The sequence below is a fragment of the Etheostoma spectabile genome, chromosome 13 (genome assembly GCF_008692095.1).
Source record: "Etheostoma spectabile isolate EspeVRDwgs_2016 chromosome 13, UIUC_Espe_1.0, whole genome shotgun sequence".
NCBI classification, from domain to species: Eukaryota; Metazoa; Chordata; class Actinopteri; order Perciformes; family Percidae; genus Etheostoma; species Etheostoma spectabile.
The window spans coordinates 16113133-16125355 of NC_045745.1; the positions used below are offsets into that span (position 1 = coordinate 16113133).

At 38.6% G+C, this 12223-nt stretch overlaps 1 pseudogene; it reads left to right on the top strand.

The window, feature by feature from the left end:
* LOC116700869 (myosin-7-like) overlaps positions 1 to 12223 on the top strand; it is a 25812-nt pseudogene that overhangs the window by 11298 nt on the left and 2291 nt on the right.

Consider the following 12223-nt stretch of genomic DNA (forward strand, 5'->3'; position numbering starts at 1 on the left):
GTAGATAGAGAGGGATTTTTACTTCACAATAATCATGCCCTTAGAGGTTTGTCAAGGATTACTTTATGTATATCAAAAGCACTGGGACTCCAAATTAACAAAGGCCGCATTTCTCAATTAATTACAATTTCAAGTTAATTTAATTCTTTATTTATTACTATTTTATACCTAATCTTATATTGATCGTCATTTCAAGTGGTTGATATAAATTACTGGGACAAAGAGAATGACATGATAGACTGCAGCTTGTCCGGCTCCCCCACCTCCAGCCTTCCCTTTTCTTCTCAGGTCCAGTCCAGCATATAGGTTGTTTCACAAGGTGGCAGCAAAAAATAGCAGCCCTGGCTCTACCTAATTTGGAGAAAGCTTTTTGTAATAGGCAACCGGATGCCATTTCTCTGATATGCATTCCCATATTGGTGCCGAACAACCTTTTAATGGAGAGGCAGCCTGGTGTCAGCTACGGATCCATCATTTCACTTGACAAGGTTGACGTCAAGGTAAGAAAAACATCAACATACTCTAATAGAGAAACAGATACTGTGTGGTAAGATGTTAAATACTCCCAGCTATATATAGACATTTACTGCTGCTAAATTGTGTAAAGCTTAGTGATACATTTGTAAAAAAAAAAAAAAAATGGTGTCCCGGGATTTTTACTTAATTAAATACGACTAATATGACATTGGTTTTCTTCTGTCTAACTATAGAAATACTGCAGACCCAATTTCCTGTGGAGTGAAACACCTTAGGTAAAATTCACAGCTACACTGAAGTGACAACAGTTAACATAAGCATCTTGCTTTCTTTTTCGGGGTTGTTATTGCAATATCAAAAGGTAGAGATGTTCCAATACCAGTATCAGTATCGCTGCGATGAGCCTAAAACCTGATATTGGTGAGTACTGGAGTTATGCGCCGATAACGATACCACATTATAAAACCCTAAAGAAAATCTAATTTAAAGTAGTTTATGTTTTTCAGTCATAACTGACTGTCAAACTGGATGAAAAAAAGAAGTTCTGTGGCATTCATAGTTTGGTTTGTTTATGTTTCACAAAGAGTTTAACCTGAGCAGACCGACAAAACAGACAGAAATCATATCATATCCATACACTGATAGTAGTACACAGTTTTGACATTATGGGCCGATACACAAGTTCAGTATCAGATCGAGTTGGAAACAAAAAATGCTATCAGACCATTTCTATCAAAAGGCCTGACACATCAATTTGTAATGGACCGTGCTTGTCTCTAAACTTAATGTTAAAGGTGCATTCATTTAACCTTATTTGCGTAGTTTTGTAATAATAGAGTAAAGGATGATAGGTTATAAATAGTACACCTATGATAGTATCAATGATTGTAAATAGTGTATTTGTTAGGGGGATATAAAAAACTGTGCTTGACAATTACAGGTTCATTATGTTATTTTTTAATTATGCCGTTTGTCTAGATTTCCATGGGTCTCATGTGAATGAGTAATGGTTCACACATGTTTTTGCAAAGAAAACCACAGGTTGTGAAAAATGTTTTTCTCAAAAGGTTGAAAAATGGGTGATGCTGCCATGGCGAGTTTGGGGCCGCTGCTCCTTTTCTTAGGAAGTCAGACAAAGAGCGCCTAGAAGCCCAAACTCGTCCGTTGACATAAGAAAGAGTGCTTCGTCCCTGACCCTGAGGTTGAGTACGTAAAGGGAACGGTCACTAGTCGTGACGGTGACAAAGTACTGTTCTGACTGAATTTAACAAGGTTTGTATATCATACGTATCAATTAGTTCACCAAATGTATGCCAAAACAAGTATTGAACTTTGTTTAAGACCGTTATCTCTTGTTGCAGACTGTGACAGTGAAGGAGTGTGATGTACACCCTCAAACACGCCAAAGTTGATTAAATTGAAGACATGGCGATGTTCACCTCCTCATGAGCCCGCTGTGCTGTTTAACCTCAAAGAGCGTTATGCAGCATGGATGATCTATGTAAGATAATAAGCGTAACATAAAACCTCTCTACCCATTGATAAGCATTGTTTAATAGCAACATTTATTACAAGTAACACATTATCTTATTTATTATCTGTTGCCCTTCGCTACTTACAACCAGACCTACTCTGGGCTCTTCTGTGTGACTGGTCAACCCCTACAAGTGGCTGCCAGTTACCACCAAGAGGTGGTTGTTGCCTCTAGAGGAAGAAGAGGTCTGAAGCTCCTCCTCACATCTTTCATTTCTGACATGGCTATCAATACATGCTGTCAGGTAAATATCTATTTAGCGTCATTTTCTTAAATATTAACGTTGACGTCATTTTATTTTTTACTAAAACTTTTAAATCTCCTTGCTGACAGACAGAGAAACCAGTCAATCTTATCACGTAAGTCACACAGCCCAAAAAAATCCCGTAAGTATTTAACGGTCATATGTCTGTGTCTAAAACTTTCTGTCTCTCTTCAACTCAGTGGAGAATCCGGTGCTGGAAGACGTCAACACCAAGCGTGTCATTCAGTACTTTGCCAGCATCGCCGCTGCTCCGAATGTGAAGAAAGATCAGGCTGCTGAAAAGAAGGTATATTACATACTTATATCTAAATATGATACAAAATATAAATGAAAAGAGTAGTAACACTAGAAATGCCAGAGTCATCAACATGAAACATTTTAATAAAAAAATGTAAATGTTCCATTATTTGTATGTTGTTTCCCACCCGCACTGACCTTTCAAATATCCATTCTTTACATGCCTATAATCATAATGATGTAATAACATTTAGAAAACCAAATAAGGTGGTTTTTTTTAAAAGCCTTTCTAAATTGACAGTAAACCTGGAGTTTATATATTTGTATGACAAAATCAGGGTACACTGGAGGATCAATCATCCAGCTAACCGCACTGGAGGCCTTGGGAATGCCAAGACCATCAGGAATGACAACCCTCTAGATTTGTGAGTTGTGTGACTGCAGTAAGGCTACTTGATTATCATTGAAAAAAAAATGTAATATTAGAAATATAAACACTTATTTCATGTTAGGGTAAATTCATCAGAATTCACTTTGACAACCGAGGAAAGCTGGCCTCGGCTGACATCGAGACTGTAAGTAAAAAACTAAATCTATCATACAAATTTGGAGGGCACGTATTTATGTTAGGGATGCATTGTGGAGTCAATCCCCGCATGTGCTAGGCAGGTGGGTACACTGTGTCCATTTTGAAGTCACATTTTAACCTATAGGGATTTTGAGTCTCCAGTTGTCTAATCTACATATAGGAAATTAGATACAAGGGAAAAAATCTGACTCAGAAAGACAGATTCGTATTAAAAGTAATGAAATAATGTTTGATCACATAAAAAGGGCAGCTCTAACTATTTTGTTTTAGAAAATTGTTATTTGTCACCAACCAGAGGAAATTGTATTGTTTTTGCATCAGAGAGTGGGTATAATCCCTTATTAGTTAAACTGCACCAATAGCAAATTATTTATACTGGAATACAACAACATAACTTAAATACCTTTGACAGACCTTTTGGAAAAGTCTCGTGTGACTACCAGCTAAAGCTGAGAGGGACTACCACATTTTTACCAGATCTTGTCTCAGGCAAAGCCTGAGCTTATGGGTAAGTGGACACTATACATGTAATAAATGATTATTAGTGTACTGTATCAGCATTGCATCATATTTTTTAAATAATTTCAGACATGTTGCTTATCACCAACAACCCCTATGACTACGCCTTCATCTCCCAAGGAGAGACAACAGTAGCCTCTATCAATGATTCTGAAGAGCTGATGGCCACTGATGTGAGCTAAATCTTAGATTCACATCAGCAAACATTTTACATTTCTTTTGAAAAAATCAATTAGAAAAAATAAGGAATACCAGGAATACTTTTATATTCATTTAGGAAGCCTTCGATGTGCTGGGATTACTCAAGAAGAGAAGTGCAGTATTTACAAGCTGACTGGTGCCATCATGCACTATGGTAACAGAAGTTAAGCAGAAGCAGCGTGAAGAGCAGGCAGACTGATGGCACTGAAGGTAGGTAAGGTTGTATACATAGATGGGATTATTATTATAAGAGATTTGGCACGGGCAGATCTAGCTTATCTAGATCTAGACTTCTTAACAGTTCTTAACACATAATTCTATTCTGTCTAGGTTAAGATATACCTACATTAGTTATTTAGCTAAACTAATGACAGTTATCACAACAGTCTTACTATAAATCATACCTATATAAAGATTATAATTTTAAGTTTTTGTAACTGTTTTAGAGAGGAATTGAATAAAATAAAGTAAATGTAAAGTATGCCTTGAATAGCTGTTGTAACACTGGGTTGTCACAGGCAGCTTCAGAGGCAGCAGAGCAGGGCATATAATTCATTCCAAATGGCGGTATGAGTGAAGTCCGCTAACGGTGATTGAGTGCCGGGATGTTCACTCTCTGCCATGTTCACTTCTTCTTTTAACACATGGCAGACTCGCAAATTGCCTTCAATATATTCTCCTGTGTACACAGAAGTGCTGTATTTAAATTACCCCTTCCAATTAAAGAGGTTTTCCTATAACTACTTGTTATACATCTTTGTATGACGCAGGGATTTATACAAAACAGCTAGTTGGCAGAGGGTTGCCCAGGCAGTGGTATTCTTGGTGAGTTAAATATAATTTATTTTGTTTTAGTAAACATTGTAGTAGTAGTGTAACAATAAAAACTGGCGGGCAAGTATTGAGGACTAGAAAACTTACAAAATTGTTTGTGATAGCCAAATAGAAACTGATGTATCAAAGTATCAACAACACCAAAACCCAGAACAAATTGTTATTAAAAAGTTAAACTACATCACAGAATGTGTCAAATATATGGAGTTGCAGTTGAAAAAAGGCAGCTTGTGAAAACTCAGCACAAAATGTATCAAAGAAAAGCACTTTTTAAAATATCTGACAATATGTTCCCACCTTGTTTTGTTCCACCATGTTTGTCACAGTCTATACTTTAAGGAGAATTCTGGTAGATTTCAACACGTAGCTTCGTATTGTTTACACTGTTTTACCATGGCGGCCCACCTTGGTAAAATTTCTGCCGCCATGGTATAGAGCAGCCACTCTTCAGCTGTTATGAAAAGACATAAAGTAATTACACGACTCGCAAAGCCGTCTGCTCTACTGAACTCAAGGTGACTGTTGGGGTGCATATCGCTCAAACCAAGATGAAAAACGTAGCTAGTAATGCTAATAATGATGGTTTCAAGGTAACAGTCAGTAACTAACATTAGACATTAGCCGTTGACAGCAACGTTATTGTTCATATTTTTGAACAATGTTCTGACCTTAGTCGTCATAGTGACTGAAAGTGAGTGAGATGCTAAAAAGAAAAACTACACACTGTTTTCTGGTTAGTTAATTCTGATGTTCAACAACATTTCTACATAGTCAAATTGTTTATTTGGGAAAATTACATTTTGGAATATTGGACTGTACGTGTTGACAATCGACTAATGTTACTTCACCGGAAAACAGGAAATAAACAGAGGTATGGATTAACACAACTTTAATGCCTTTCTGTCACATCTACTGCAGTCAGATTCGCTGTGTTCCCTCAGAAGAATCACTGCATCTGTGAGACATTGTAATGACATTTTGAACATGTTTAGAGGCTAAACACAAGTTTAAAAACTTACCCTGTTTAAGCCTGTTTGGTGCTGACTCTAGCAGGGGGATAACACAGTGTAGGCAGCACCGATTGTTCTCATTCTTTTGCTACCGACAGCACTCCAAATTCCAAACACAGAGCTAGTGTTGAAATCAACCGGAATTCTCCTAATGCGACAAAGAACTCTAAGGAGAAAGATCTAAAAGAGTATGTCCAATGTAGGATTGAAAGGGCAGAGCTAATGTATATTTTTGCATTTTCAGTTGCTGACAAATATGTATCTAATGTCCCTGAACTCTGCGGACTCATCAAAGGTCTCTGTCACCCAAGAGTCAAAGTAGGGAATGAGTGGGTCACCAAGGGACAAATGTTTCTCAGGTAATGATTTGAAGGAAACATTTTCAGGATAGTGTTTAAATAAAAGTAAAGTTTTAACGATATTACTGATTACTTTTCCCAAAGGTGTACTACGCTATAAGTGCGCTGTCTAAATCAGTGTATGGAAGATGTTTCTGTGGATGGTGGTGAGAATTAATCCAACTCGACACCAAGCCGCCTCGCAGTATTTTATTGGTGTACTGGACATTGCTGGATTGAGATCTTTGAGTAAGTTTAGAACAGAATCCAAAGCTAATAAAACATAGGTAACAGATTTGCTTAATTTTTTATGCCAAAGTTCATTTCTCTTACATCATGTTGTTACAGTTAACACCTTTGAGCAGCGTGCATCAACTTCACCAATGAAAAACTGCAACAGTTTTTCAACCACCACATGTTTGTGCTGGAGCAGGAAGGTACAAGAAAGAGGGCATTGAATGGATTTTCATAGATTTTGGTATGGACTTGCAGGCCTGCATTGACCTGATTGAAAAGGTGAGTTTTTAAGTTTACTTATGCAAATCATCAAAGTGCTACATGACCCAAAGTTATTCCATTATGTTCTTCCTGAACCCTCACATAAACTTTTTGTGCTTGTCTAAACAACATGAAAACTATATCTTTATTCTTCATTATATTCTCCTCAGCCTATGGGTATCATGTCCATCCTTGAAGAGGAGTGCATGTTCCCCAAAGCCTCTGATACCACCTTTAAAACTAAGCTCTATGACAACCATCTGGGGAAATCTGCCAATTTCCAGAAGCCCAGAGTTATCAAAGGGAGACCAGAGGCCCATTTCTCCCTGGTTCACTATGCTGGAACTGTTGATTATAATATCAACAACTGGCTGGTGAAGAACAAGGATCCTCTGAATGAGACCGTTGTAGGACTCTTTCAGAAATCTAATCTCAAACTGCTATCGTCCTCTTCGCAAATTATGCTGGATCAGATGCAGGTAAGAATAAACTTAATGTAGTACTGCAATTACCTACACAGGAAATGTCAAATTTTATCAAATGCTCATAGGGAGAAATAAAAGATTGATAATGCCTGTCTGTTAAGGTAATCTAACTGTTTTACATGGTTTATTGAGCAGCTGAAGGTGGAAAGGGCGGCAAAGGAGGAGGCAGCAAGAAGAAGGGTTCATCCTTCCAAACTGTGTCTGCCTTGCACAGGGTAAAACGTTTTTTTTTAAGTTTTCAAATTGTGGTTATGGTCTAAGCTTGAAGGGGTGTAGTTATGAACACATATATGTGTGGTTTTTACAATATGGCGATTGTAAAACGGGATTGATGTAAAGATGGTCTAAGCTAACCAGGACAAAGACTTCTTCAGGCTAAAAAATACCCAAAGTAGTGTGTAATACACAGCCTACTTCCCAAGGCTGTGACACATTTACTGAACTGAATAAGTTGGGCATGCATTTCAATTAACAACCAATCTTTAAAAGTTATTGGCCAAACACAATGATAACAAAATGTATAAGTGTGTTAAAAACTTGCAGGAAAACCTGAACAAGCTGATGACAACTTGAGGTCTACTCACCCTCACTTTGTTCGCTGCTCATCCCTAATGAGACCAAGACTCCTGGGGCCATGGAGAACCCTCTGGTGATGCACCAGCTGCGCTGTAACGTGTGTGCTTGAAGGCATCAGGATCTGCAGAAAGGGTTTCCCCAATAGACCTCTATGGAGATTTCAAACAGAGGTTTGCATGTGATGGGCAATCCATATTTAAATCACTAGATATATCAAATGAGTGTCTTATATTCCTGATATATATATAGATAGAATTATAAAATACAGATAAAATGTTGATGAAAATGAAAATAATTTTTTGTTGGACTTGTGTCAAAGATACCGTATTTTGAACCCTATGCCATTCGAGGGACAGTTTATCGACAACAAGAAGGCCGCTGAGAAATTGTTGGGTTCACTAGATATTGATCACACGCAGTACAAGCTGGGACACACAAGGTAAGTTTTATATATAAAATGGATTTATATAAAGTACCTATTATTACTGACTATCAATCTGCCCTATGAAAAAAGTGTTCTTCAAAGCGACTGCTGGGTCTGCTAGAGGAGATGCGAGATGACCGACTAGCACTATACATCACAGGCATCCAAGCCCGGTCGAGAGGCCTTCTGGCAAGACTTGAATTCCAGAAGATTGTTGAGCGCAGGTAACTGCTCACAGTATGGCCAAACTTTTATGTCAAAACAGGTAACTTTTATTCACATAGCCCAATACCACAAATCTTGATTTGCCTCAAGGGACTTACAATATGTACAACATACAACCACTATCTATCCTTAGACCCTTAATGCAAAAAAGGATAAACTCTATCTATCAAAAATTAGGAAATGATATCCTTTGAGAAAAACAGTACCTTAAAATGCATATTTACTCTGTCTTACAAACCAATAAATAAATATCAAACGAGAAAAGCATAGTGGGGGAAGAATCTATTTAGGTTGTATTGAAAAGGACATTCTTTGCGATCAGGTTAAAACTGATTTTTGTTTCATTTTCTATGTCCATGCTGCGACAGTGGTATAAGAAAAGTGTGTATGTTATTTGGCATAGAGTACGTTACATTGCTGTCTGACATGTTCTGTTGGTTCAAAAAGGAGAAGGAAAAAAAAATGGTTTTCACCTGATGGAGACAACTTAAAGACAATGATTTGTTTTCGGCAGGGATGCACTACTTGTGATCCAGTGGAACATCCGTGCCTTCATGGGGGTCAAGAATTGGCCCTGGATGAAGATGTACTTCAAGATTAAACCTTGTTGAAGTCAGCAGAGTAGAGAAGGAGATGGCCAACATGAAGAAGAGGTTGGCAAACTAAAAGAGGCTTACGCAAAATCAGAAGCGCAGGAAGGAACTTGAAGAAAAAATGGTCACTCTTCTCCAAGAGAAAAATGATCTGCAGCTCCAAGTTCAATCTGTATGGTAGAAATGTTCAAATCTGTGATCATTACAATAATAATAAAATAAAACCAAGTCTGCCTAGGTATAATGCTGTGACTTTAAATTATAACAGGAGCAAGATAATCTTTGTGTGCGAGAAAGATGTGAGGGCTGATTAAAACAAGATTCAGCTGGAGGCAAAAGCCAAAGAGCTGACAGAAAGACTGGAGGATGAGGAGGAGATGAATTCTGAACTGACTGCTAAAGAGGAAGCTGGAGGATGAGTGCTCTGAGCTGAAGAAAGACATTGTGACTGAGTTAACTCTGGCTAAAGTTGAGAAAGAGAAGCACGCCACAGAGAACAAGGTATGACAAACACTAATACTGTGAAATTACTCTGGATGTCCCAAATAACATTCATGGTAAAGTCCCTGATACATTTTTTCCTGGCCACAGGTAAAGAACTTGACAGAAGAGATGGCTGCTCTGGATGAAATAATTGCTAAGTTGACAAAAGAAGAAAGAAAGCCTTACAGGAAGCTCATCAGCAAACACTGGATGATCTGCAGAGTGAAGAAGACAAAGTCAACACTCTGACCAAGCCAAGGCTAAGCTGGAGCAGCAAGTGGATGATGTGAGAATTTACAAGATTACGTTTATTTATATGAACATGTAAACTAATGACTAAATAAGAAGTTATGTATTACAACCCACAGCTGGAAGGCTCCCTAGAACAAGAAAGAAAGTGCGTATGGACCTTGAGAGAGCAAAACGGGAGCTTGAAGGAGACCTAAGTTAGTCTAGAGAGTGTCAGGACTTGGAAAATGACAAACAGCAACTCGAAGAGAGACTGAAAAAGTAATGTGAAATGCACGTGTAAAAAACACAAATAGATTTCAAACTACGTGTCAGCTAGTACATATATTTTTTTTATCCACAGGAAAGATTTTGAAATCAACCAACTCAGTGGTAAAATAGAAGATGAACAAGCAATGAGTGCCCAGCTCCAGAAAAACTGAAGGAGTTACGGTAAGAATTTACATAAATAAAGTTGGATAACCTGGCACTTGAATAGGACATTTAAACCACAATATATTAAGAGCAATACAATGCCATTTAGGTTTTGCTTTCGTTTGGTCTAGGCCCGCATGCCGCTGAGAGCTGGAAGAAGAGCTTGAGGCAGAGCGAGCTGCACGAGCCAAAGTGGAGAAACAGAGAGCAGACTTGGCCAGAGAGCTGAGGAGATCAGTGAGAGGCTGGAGGAGGCTGGTGGAGCAACATCTGCCCAGATTGAAATGAACAAGAAGAGGGGGCTGAGTTCCAGAAACTCCGCAGAGACCTTGAAGAGGCCACTCTGCAGCATTAAGCCACTGCTGCCACACTCAGGAAGAAACAAGTGACAGTGTAGCTGACCTAGGAGAGCAGATGATAACCTGCAGAGAGTCAAGCAGAAACTGGAGAGGAGAAGAGTGAGCTCAGACTGGAGCTGGATGATGTGGTCTCCAATATGGAAAATATTGTGAAGGCTAAGGTAAATACTTCCTTTACTGTATGTTTTTCATGGGATGGGATGAGTAATTTGTTAAGTCTAAAACAACTTTTATTTATTTTTCAGTAGGTTATGCATTGTTAACGTGTTTGTTTTTTAGATAAATTTGGAGAAAATGTGCAGGTCTTGGAGATCAGATGAACGAATACAAAACAAAGGCAGACGAGGGACAGCGTACTATCAATGACTTCACCATGCAGAAAACAAAGCTTCTTAACTGAAATGGTAAACATTTGATTTGAACTGTGTTTTGTTTGTATATTATAAACAACTAATTTAATGCTTTTATCAATTAGGTGAATTTGTAAGGCGGCTTGAGGAAAAGGATTCCTTGGTGTCCCAACTAACCAGAGGAAAACAGTCCTACACTCAACAAATTGAAGACCTTAAAAGACAACTAGAGGAAGAAGTCAAGGTATCAACCAACAGTAACAAGTAACAACTTGGTACAGATGGTGGTACATAAATATGCAACAAGATATGTTTTTATTTCAGGCCAAGAATGCTTTAGCCCATGCAGTGCAGTCTGCTCGACATGACTGTGACCTGCTCAGGGAGCAGTATGAGGAGGAGCAGGAGGCCAAGGGTGAATTGCAACGCAACATGTCCAAGGCCAACTCTGAGGTGGCTCAGTGGAGAACCAAGTACGAAACTGATGCCATCCAGAGAACCGAGGAACTGGAGGAGGCCAAGTGAGTAAAATATATTTTCACTCCATCAACCAAGCTTTTAAATAATTAACCAAAATATCTTCTATCATCATCCAGAAAGAAGCTGGCTCAGCGTCTGCAGGATGCTGAGGAGGCTGTGGAAGCAGTGAATGCTAAATGCTCGTCTCTGGAGAAGACCAAACACAGGCTGCAGAATGAGATTGAAGATCTCATGGTAGATGTGGAGAGGTCTAATGCTGCTGCTGCTGCTCTGGACAAGAAACAAAGAAACTTTGATAAGGTTGCTTTTAAAATACATATGGCACTTTTGCTCTTTTAGGTAAAATTTTTAAAGTAAAATTGCCTTTAAAATACATATTTCAGGTCTTGGCAGAATGGAAACAGAAGTATGAAGAGTCTCAAACAGAGCTGGAGAGCTCTCAGAAGGAAGCCAGGTCTCTGAGCACTGAGCTGTTCAAACTGAAGAACTCTTATGAAGAATCTCTTGAACATCTGGAGACCATGAAGAGAGAGAATAAGAATCTACACGGTATGGGAAAAACCAGCTTACACCTCTATCATAGATTTTATTTCTAATGACCAAACCATTAGTAATGTGACATTTTGTTTCTCAGAGGAAATATCTGACCTCACTGCGCAAATTGGTGAGAGTGGAAAGAGTATTCATGAGCTTGAGAAGATTCGAAAACAGTTAGAACAGGAGAAGTCTGAGATACAAACAGCTCTGGAGGAAGCAGAGGTATCTTGAATGTTGAACGGTGGACTTCATGAGCCTTTTTTTGGTACTTGGTGTAACTAGTCTTGTTTTTCATTTTTATTCTTTACTTGATGATAGGCCTCACTGGAGCATGAGGAAGGGAAGATTCTCAGAGCACAGCTTGAGTTCAACCAGATTAAGGCTGATCTTGATCGCAAGTTGGCCGAGAAAGATGAAGAGATGGAGCAAGCAAAGAGAAATCAGCAGCGAATTGTGGATACTCTTCAGAGCTCTCTTGAAGCCGAGACTCGCAGCAGGAATGAGGCTCTCCGTTTGAAGAAGAAGATGGAGGGAGACCTCAATGAG